General features: G+C 43.1%; 1 long non-coding RNA gene across 5 annotated transcripts; it reads left to right on the top strand.

The window, feature by feature from the left end:
• Positions 1–842: 842 nt before the first annotated feature.
• Positions 843–6,465, top strand: LOC110970254 (uncharacterized). 5 transcript variants are annotated; one of them, XR_007945584.1, is made up of 11 exons: positions 843–1,492; positions 1,753–1,971; positions 2,084–2,146; positions 2,223–2,296; positions 3,439–3,937; positions 4,019–4,085; positions 4,202–4,388; positions 4,506–4,627; positions 4,841–5,069; positions 5,302–5,447; positions 5,695–6,464. It is a non-coding gene; the product is annotated as an uncharacterized LOC110970254 (long non-coding RNA). The 5 variants fall into 5 exon arrangements; XR_007945582.1 differs by having other exon boundaries at positions 2,223–3,937; XR_007945583.1 differs by having other exon boundaries at positions 1,753–2,296; positions 5,695–6,465.
• The last annotated feature ends 3,133 nt before the right edge of the window (positions 6,466–9,598 follow it).

Below are 9,598 nucleotides of genomic sequence, written 5' to 3'. Positions count from 1 at the left end.
GCAGAGAGGAGGAGACACGCACTGTGACAGAGCATGATGTGATGCTGATGTTTCAACGCTTGAATACCAAGAAGGCTGTGAGACCTGATAGTATAACAGGCTGTGTCCTGAAAGCCTGGGTCAACCAGCTAGCACTGGTGTTCACGGAAATATTCAACATCTTGCTCTCCCAGTGCATCATCCCCAGGTGCTTTAAGCAGTCCATCATTGTTCCGGTCCCCAAGAAAGCCAAGCCCAGCTGTCTGAATGACTACCGGCCCATTGCTCTTACCTCTGTGGGGATGAAATGCTTTGAAAGACTGGTAGGACACTTCATCAACTCCTCCCTACCTGCCTCCCTGGCCCCCTGCAATTTCCATACCAGCCCAATAGATCCAAAGAGGATGCCATCAACCACCTGATACACACAGCTCTGGCCCACCTGAAAATTATGAAGGGGAATTATGTGCGAATGCTGTTGGTGGACTTCAGTATTCAACAGCATAATCTCTTCCAAACTGGTCACTAAGCTGCAGGACCTCGGACTCACCTCCTCCCTGTGCAGGTGGGTCTACAGCTTTTTGACCACCAGACCACAGGTGGTTTGAGTTGGAAAACACCTGTCCCACTCACGCACCCTGAACATCGGTGCCCCCCAGGGCTGTGTGCTGAGCCCTCTGCTGTACTCACTGTACACTCATGACTGCTTGTCCACATAGACTCTAACATCATCATTAAAGGGGAACTACAGTTTTTTTTAACCTGGGGTCTGTTTTCATATGTAATTTCATACATGTGAGTGATGGAGAAGTGAATTTTCGACATAGCTCCAGTATGCAGCCAGGCAGGCAGCTTAGCAGCTCAGCTAGTAGCTCAGCTAGCGAAAAGTATGCGGCAACTGCATCCCCCACTTCAAAGTCCGCCCTAACGTGCTTTTTTCCCCACACTGACCGGCTCGGATAGTCTCAACGAGTGTCCCACAACATACGAGAGATGAGAAGTGAACGAAAACCTCCACATTACCTGGCGATCACTCTTTGTTGTGGTCTGTATCCAAATCTCGCTAGAAAGCAAATCTCGTTCCGAAATCGCGCGATATCTCGCGCCCGGTGGGGGGAAACAGCTGTTTGCCTCAGGAGACGAGGAGAGAGACGAGTGGAGCGATTTTGTGTTGGATTACAGAACAGTTCGTTTTTTTCTAAACCTGGTAAAACTAATGGGTCGTCAGTGCGCATTTCTGAGTTGTAGCAACAGAATGGTATGCTACACTTCGCGCAGCTTTCACAGACTACAGTACTCGGAGAAGGAAATGCTACAGTTGTGGCTAAACGTTTTACAAGTGGACCCTGAAACTCCAGTTGATGCACTTCGACGTGCCGACTACAGAGTCTGCAGCGACCATTTTGACCGGGATGATTACTGCAGATCAAAGAGGCGAGCAAATCCCAAACGCGTTTTTTTGAGGAAAAGTGCAGTTCCTAGATGGGAGACACCAGCTGCAGGCGGAGTGCAGGTACGTTATTAGCTAATGTTTTGTGTGCCTCCCAACAGCAGTTTAGTTTATATCTGTTTATCACGGTTTGTTTTGATTCTTACCGTAAGTTGGGAGGCGGAACTAATTGCAGCCGTACCTGTGTCTTAGTACTAGTCAGTGCAGTGAACGTTTTCACAATCCAGCAGATCAAAAACAAAAAGTAAAGAGAAAGTAAGAAATGCAATAATGAGTTGTACAGTAATAATCTTATCATTTGGCTGTGAAAAACAATGTTTTAGGACGCTGATGGTGCTGACTGTTCACAAGCAACGGAATTTGCTGCAGTTCCACAATCCACTCGAGTAAAAAGTAGACACAGAGCAGATGAAGAACCATGTCCTAAACTGTCATCTGGCTTGAAACTTATTCTGTCAAGTCCTCATCAGACCACACCTCGCAGCAAGCCTTCATTATCTGGAACATATCATGCACTACCTCCCTCTTGGGCACAATCCATGGTAAGTTTAGCTGTGCTAACACCTTTTCTGAACAATTCAACTATCACCATACAACTTCAACATTCCTGGAAAGACAATCAGTCAGTGCATATTGTTATTGTGTGTACAACAGACTGTACCTGCACCAACTGCAGATTTGACTGTCCCTCGCACAGAAACTGAACATTTATCACATGTGAGTAGTATGACTTTTAGTCAGCTTTGTAAAAGAAAAGAAGTGTCAAGATTTTACAACTATCCTGTTTCTTCAGACTCAACAGGAAGATGCAGCAGAACCTGTTTTGATTGACATGAGCATGACCTTCGAGGAAGGTTGATGCTACAGGTACGGACCCATACTTGTAGCATCTGTACTAGAGGTACGGACCCGTACCCGTACCCGTAGCATCTGTACTAGAGGTACGGACCGTTAAGGTCACTGAAGAGCTGGCGCCAGTTAACTACTATTTGCTGCACATTACAGGCAGTTTATATGAATGACTCTGACGGCGAACATTGTATAATTTAACCAAAAATACAACGTCTCCTCTCACACTTTAGACATTGCAGTTTTTACGCTTTTAGACGCCGTGTCTAGTCCAGTTCCTATTAATTAGTTTACCGCGTTCAGTGGTGAAAGCGGCTGACGAACTCCATTGCAAATGTTCCCATTTAATTTCGGACACTAATTTACAAGATAAAGTGAAGGATGTCGGATATGAAGCAAACACTCGTGAATGGTGAGGAGCAGCTCTTTAATTCGGCATGAATTAAAAAAAAAACACAAACTCGATTTACTGTGATATTGTGAGATTTGTTTGTGGTTATGTAACTTAGCCATTCAACAGAGTCAGCTAACATTAAAGTGACTGACGTGCAGTGTCTGTGTTGACAGACGTAGAAAATACGTCAGGGTTTTGTTTAGGTTGTTAATATGTAATAGTCTGTCGCTACTTTTGAAGGTAAAAAAAATACTTGTAGTTTGCTGGCTGTTAGTTCTGCCATTTGTTTTATTTGCTGTTTGTGCTTTATTAGAACAGGATCACGTGAATAAAAAGTTTTGCTATTTTTAATAGTAGTGCTGATTTCAACCCCCAAATCGCTGTCCGTGAAAAAGTCAGATAATGATATTTATAAGACATTATGCATGATAGAAAAGAGAACAGCAGATGACTGACATGACAGGCTCGCCACGCAGATTCACCTCGAATCACGGAAGCGCCTTCATCACTCGGATTACCAAACCGGTTTATTAATATTTATGTACGTCGGATTACCAGCCAATCACAAAGCGCGTTCATCAGCCGGCTCATTAATATTCATGTACGTCTCATTAATATTTATGATAAGGGAAAGTGCCGTATCCGTAGGCCACAGGCTACGGGTACGGGTCCGTATCTGTAGACACTACCTTCGAGGAAATGAGTATTCATGATCCAACAGACAGCAGTTTTGCACCTCTCAGCACCACCTCATCTTCTGCCACAGGATCTGCTTCTGCCTCTGCCTCTGCCTCAGGTAGCCCCCCCTGGAGATGCACCAAAAGGATGGGCAGAGAAAAAATGGCTGGTCAATGAGTCAAAACTCAGGGAACTTTTTAATAGGTGCAGCCAATGTGGGTGTGCCATCACTGAAAAGAAAGTGACAACAAGATCAAGCCAAAAAAAATAAATAGAGTGGAACTTCCTGAATGGACACTCAGGAAAGTGGGCATCCAGCCCTGATAGAAGAGGGATGGCAGAAAATAATCTTTTTGTATCTGCAGCTATTCTTTTTACCGGAGCTACATACACCACCATTGCAGAGTGGGCTGGACAACTAAATGTCCAAATTCCAAAGCCAACTCAGTTTTATGCCATTCAGTCAACTTACCTCATTCCAGTCATCCAGTATGCATACAGAGACCAACATGAAAAAATCATGGAGCGTCTCAGAACATCTGGAAAGAAAATTGAACTCTGTGGTGACGCAAGATGTGATAGCCCAGGTAAAACGTTTTCCTCTATAAAATTGTAATGTTTTTGTATGTCATTGTAATTTCAGAAAATAACCACTTTTTTCTCACCAGCAAATATTCAACGTACTCATTCCAAGACGATGACACAAAAGAAATTCTGCATTTTGAATTGGCTCAGGTAATTCACCAAGAAATAGTAACTAAACATAATATAACATATGTTTCAAATCCAATTTGACTGGTTGTCTAAATCTGTGAGTATGTCATATATGATGACACATTGTTATGCTCTAGGTTACAGAGGCATCCAGCTCGGTGGCAATGGAGGGGATGGGGTTCCAGAGAGGGCTGAACTACTTGCTACATATGGGTGTGGATGTTGGTGTTATGACAACAGACAGGTCGCCATCTGTCAGAAAAATCATGAAGGAAACATACAGCAACATCCTCCATGAATTTGACCCGTGGCATGTCAACAAAAGTAAGAAAAATGTTTACAAACAAATACAATTTTATGTTTCATGTAATGCTGTTTACATCTTCCTGTTGTAACTATAAACAATGTGGGATGCCTCTTTGTTATTGTTGTTTCAATTAGGTGTGAAAAAGAAACTTGTGGCTGCTTCAAAGAAGACACAAAACAAAGATCTGCAACCATGGGTCAAATCCATCTGCAACCACCTTTACTGGTCATGTAGCTCATCTAAAGGTGATCAAGAGGTAACACTGATATTTTTAGTATCCTTTGCAGTTACAAGAGATCTTTTGTCATAAATGGAAGAAGAATGACTGATCAAATACTTGGTTATACTTTATCACTAAAAAGTAATTTACTTTATACTTACTGTACTTCTCTGTATTTCACTATACTTTATTCAGTTTTACCTTGATCATCTAAACTCAGGTTTTTGGACGCTGTTCAAATTTTATTAGGATGTTGTGCGACGTTGGAAGAGCGTACTGCATCACATTTGTGGCGTGCATAGATGGGAGGAGGATGGTGTTGAGTTCACCTGTCATCATCCAGCCCTGACCGAGGATCAGCAGAGAAGGAAAAAATGGCTTCATGCAGATTCATCAGCTTTCCGTGCTCTCAAAGCAGTGGTATTGGACAAGAATCTCCTGCATGATTTGAGGCAGATGGCACGTTTCAAGCACACTGGTATGCTTTATTTCAAGAATAATGTATTTCATTCAAATTAAAAGATTTCTTTTACAAATACTAGGTCAAAAATGTCTGCTGCTGTGAGGACTAATACCACTACTCTCCAGGTCACACCACAGTAATAGTAATTACTAAGCACAACCACTGTACTGTTTACAATATCAACATGTACGATAACGTGTGTTCTGTGGAAGTAGCACTCAATATTGTTTTTGAACTTGCAACACAGGATCTCTGGAGGTCTACCATGCTTCAATGTTGAAGTACACTGAAAGAGGCTGCACTTCGCATATGACTCCATGAGGGCCCGTACACAGCTGGCAATCATGGATCATAATGCCAACATTGACAGACCACAGGCAAAAACAACGGAAGGTAAAGATGTGATATGTTTATGAAAAAATTCCATTTTTTATGTGTAGTCTATATTGTTGTTCACTGCCTGAGAAAATATTCTGTGCTGATTATATATATTCAGAGAAACATAGTGGCATGTTGGGGGGTTACAATTTATAAGAGTTTCTAGTATAGAAAAGCATTCTCCTAAAACTACCTGAAAAATTAACATGCATCTATGACATAGTGAACTACAACTCATGTTATTTTTTTCTTTTTGCCTTAGGAGAATGCCGATACAGATATTCATTCTCAAAACAAAGTGCACAGTGGGCTGCAAGGCCCATCTATGAACATACCAAGCAGACCTTCTGTAATGACCTCATGGAGCGTGTCTTGAAGAGATGACACAACTGTTGTTTTTACAGAGCCTCTGCCCCGTCTCAAACCCCGCCGAAGACTTCTTCGTAACATTGCTCCTGTTCCGAGGCCTACCAAAGCTGATTTGCTTGCACGACATAGTTCAAGGTTCAGACCTTGCTAAAGAGGATCCAATATAATGTTTAGGACATTATTCTTTATGCTGCTTTGTGTGTGTACCAGGTTGAAAATAAAGAGATTGGAAAACAGTAGTTCTAAAAATAATTTATTTTAGATGATTGACTATTACAGTGAAGTATAACAGAGAAATGTATGTGTGCAGAATAATTTACATTATCCCAAAGACGTCCTCTGTGTCGTTGAAACCAGCATAAGTGCCAATTGGAGAGGGGTACTTGTTTCTTATAGCCACAACAACGCAGCCAGGCAACACTCTCCTATTCCCACGACCAAGATGCTCTCCTCTGAGCGCCCACTCCAGCACCACACGGTAAGCCACGAGTCTGCATTGGCTGGAGAAGAGGAAATAATCAATTTTCTATGTGAAAAGTATGACAAAATAACAGTAATTGCGCACACCAGAGACCTTTCGCAGTAAATAAAGTACACAAACGTAAATGGTCACATACACACGTGGACAAAATTGTTGGTACCCCTCAGTTAAAGAAGGAAAAACCCACAATTCTCACTGAAATCACTTGAAACTCACAAAAGTAACAATAAATAAAAATTTATTGAAAATTAAATAATCAAAAACAGCCATTACTGTTGAATTGTTGATTAACATAATTATTTAAAAAAACAAACTAATGAAACAGGCCTGGACAAAAATGATGGTACCCATAACTTAATATTTTGTTGCACAACCTTTTGAGGCAATCACTGCAATTAAACGATTTCTGTATTTGTCAATGAGCGTTCTGCAGCTGTCAACAGGTATTTTGGCCCACTCCTCATGAGCAAACAGCTCCAGTTGTCTCAGGTTTGATGGGTGTCTTCTCCAAATGGCATGTTTCAGCTCCTTCCACATATGTTCAATGGGATTCAGATCTGGGCTCATAGAAGGCCACTTTAGAATAGTCCAACGCTTTTCTCTCAGCCATTCTTGGGTGTTTTTGGCTGTGTGTTTTGGATCGTTGTCCTGTTGGAAGACCCATGACCTGCGACTGAGACCAAGCTTTCTGACACTAGGCAGCACATTTCTCTCCAGAATGCCTTGATAGTCTTCAGATTTCATCGTACCTTGCACACTTTCAAGACACCCTGTGCCAGATGCAGCAAAGCAGCCCCAAAACATTACTGAGCCTCCTCCATGTTTCACCGTAGGGACAGTGTTCTTTTCTTCGTATGCTTGCTTTTTGAGTCTATGAACATAGAGTTGATGTGCCTTACCAAAAAGCTCCAGTTTGGTCTCATCTGTCCAAAGGACATTCTCCCAGAAGCTTTGTGGCTTGTCAACATGCATTTTTGCAAATTCCAGTCTGGCTTTTTTATGAGTTTTTTTCAGCAGTGGTGTCCTCCTTGGTCGTCTCCCACGAAGTCCACTTTGGCTCAAACAACGACGAATGGTGCGATCTGACACTGATGTACCTTGGCCTTGGAGTTCACCTTTCATTTCTTTGGAGGTTGCTCTGGGCTCTTTGGATACAATTCGAACGATCCGTCTCTTCAATTTGTCATCAATTTTCCTCTTGCGGCCACGTCCAGGGAGGTTGGTTACTGTCCCGTGGGTCTTGAACTTCTGAATAATATGAGCCACTGTTGTCACAGGAACTTCAAGCTGTTTAGAGATGGTCTTATAGCCTTTACCTTTAAGATGTTTGTCTATAATTTTTTTTCGGATGTCCTGGGACAATTCTCTCCTTCGCTTTATGTTGTCCATGTTCAGTGTGGTACACACCTTTTCACCAAACAGCAGGGTGACTACTTGTCTCCCTTTAAATAGGCAGACTGACTGATTATGAGTTTGGAAACACCTGTGATGTCAATTAAATGACACACCTGAGTTAATCATGTCACTCTGGTCAAATAGTTTTCAATCTTTTATAGAGGTACCATCATTTTTGTCCAGGCCTGTTTCATGAGTTTGTTTTTTTAAATAATTATGTTAATCAACAATTCAAAAGTAATGGCTGTTTTTGATTATTTAATTTTCAATAAATTTTTATTTATTGTTACTTTTGTGAGTTTCAAGTGATTTCAGTGAGAATTGTGGGTTTTTCCTTCTTTAACTGAGGGGTACCAACAATTTTGTCCACGTGTGTATAGGCTACTCACTCAATAGATAAATGGCCATTTTCTCCCTGTGGTCGTGGTCCCCTCTTCCAGTTGATTTTGGGAACATGGAAGAAGGTCTCCAGCACAGCCCTGTTGATCAAGGGGGGGAAATCCTCTGACAAAGTCAGACAGCGTGTACCGTCCAGTGGGTAACCCCCACTCACAGCTTGCTGCAGCAAGTCCCATTCCCTGCAGCAAAGGCATTCCTCTTCTGTAGGCATAGGTACACAGCACCCACAGAGACACTACCAGTTTCTTGAGTTTCGCAGCCTTGCTTCAGCTGGTTCCATGCTCTCTGCTTGTTGACCAACTGTTTCTGTCCTTGCCCGTTCTTCAATATCTTGAAGTTCTTCGTCCGTGTATTCGGGTTCAAATAAATAAGGTCGGCCATCAAAATAAAATTCAGTTTCGTCCACGTCCTGCTCATCGGGCAAAAACTCAGCCATAACTTCAAAATAAATAAATGAAAAAATAAACTTCGGTAATCCGACACAAAATCGCTCCACTCGTCTCTCTCCTCGTCTCCAGAGGCAAACAGCTGTTTCCCCCACCAGGCGCGAGATATCGTGCGATTTCGGAACGAGATTTGCTTTCTCGCGAGATTTGGATACAGACCACAACAAAGAGCGATCGCCAGGTAATGTGGAGGTTTTCGTTCACTTCTCATCTCTCGTATGTTGTGGGACACTCGTTGAGACTATCCGAGCCGGTCAGTGTGGGGAAAAAAGCACGTTAGGGTGGACTTTGAAGCGGGGGGGGGGGGGGGGCAGTTGCCCCATACTTTTCGCTAGCTGAGCTGCCAGCTGAGCTGCTAAGCTGCCTGCCTGGCTGCATACTGGAGCTATGTCGAAAATTCACTTCTCCATCACTCACATGTATGAAATTACATATGAAAACAGACCCCAGGTTGAAAAAAACTGAAGTTCCCCTTTAAGTTTGCTGACAACAGAGCAGCGGTGGGTCTGATCTCCAACAACAGTGAGGAGGACTATTTCATGGAGATCATCCATCTGGTGCAGAGACAACAGAGACAAGACTAAGGAAGTGATTGTGTACGACACCAAGAAACAGCAGAGGGCATACCATCCACTCAGGATCAGCAGGACAGAGGTGGTGAGAGTGGAGAGCTTCAAGTACCTGGGTGTTAACATCATGCAGGACCTGATGTGCCATCACATCAGCACCTTGGTGAAAAAAGCTCGACAGCATCTTTACCACCTCAGATGCCTGAGGGACTTTAAGCTCCCTCTGAAGGTGCTCAGGAACTTTTAGACCTGCGCCACTGAGAGTGTTTTGACTGGTAGTATCACCACCTGGATGGGCAGCAGCACCTAGCAGGACTTCTTGGTCCTGAGGAGGGTGGTCCACTTGGTGGAGTGCACCATCAGAACCAACCTCCCCAGTCTGCAGGACATTTACAACAAACGCTGCAGATTGAAGGCCAGGAAGACTGCGAGTGAGCCCAGTCACCCCAGCCACAGACTGTTCTCTCTGCTGCCGACAGGGCGGCATTACCACTGCCTGAAAGCAAA

This window comes from Acanthochromis polyacanthus, chromosome 12 (genome assembly GCF_021347895.1).
Source record: "Acanthochromis polyacanthus isolate Apoly-LR-REF ecotype Palm Island chromosome 12, KAUST_Apoly_ChrSc, whole genome shotgun sequence".
Lineage (NCBI taxonomy): Eukaryota > Metazoa > Chordata > Actinopteri > Pomacentridae > Acanthochromis > Acanthochromis polyacanthus.
Note: the sequence above shows the minus strand (reverse complement) of the source record. Positions and strands in the feature narration are given on the sequence as shown.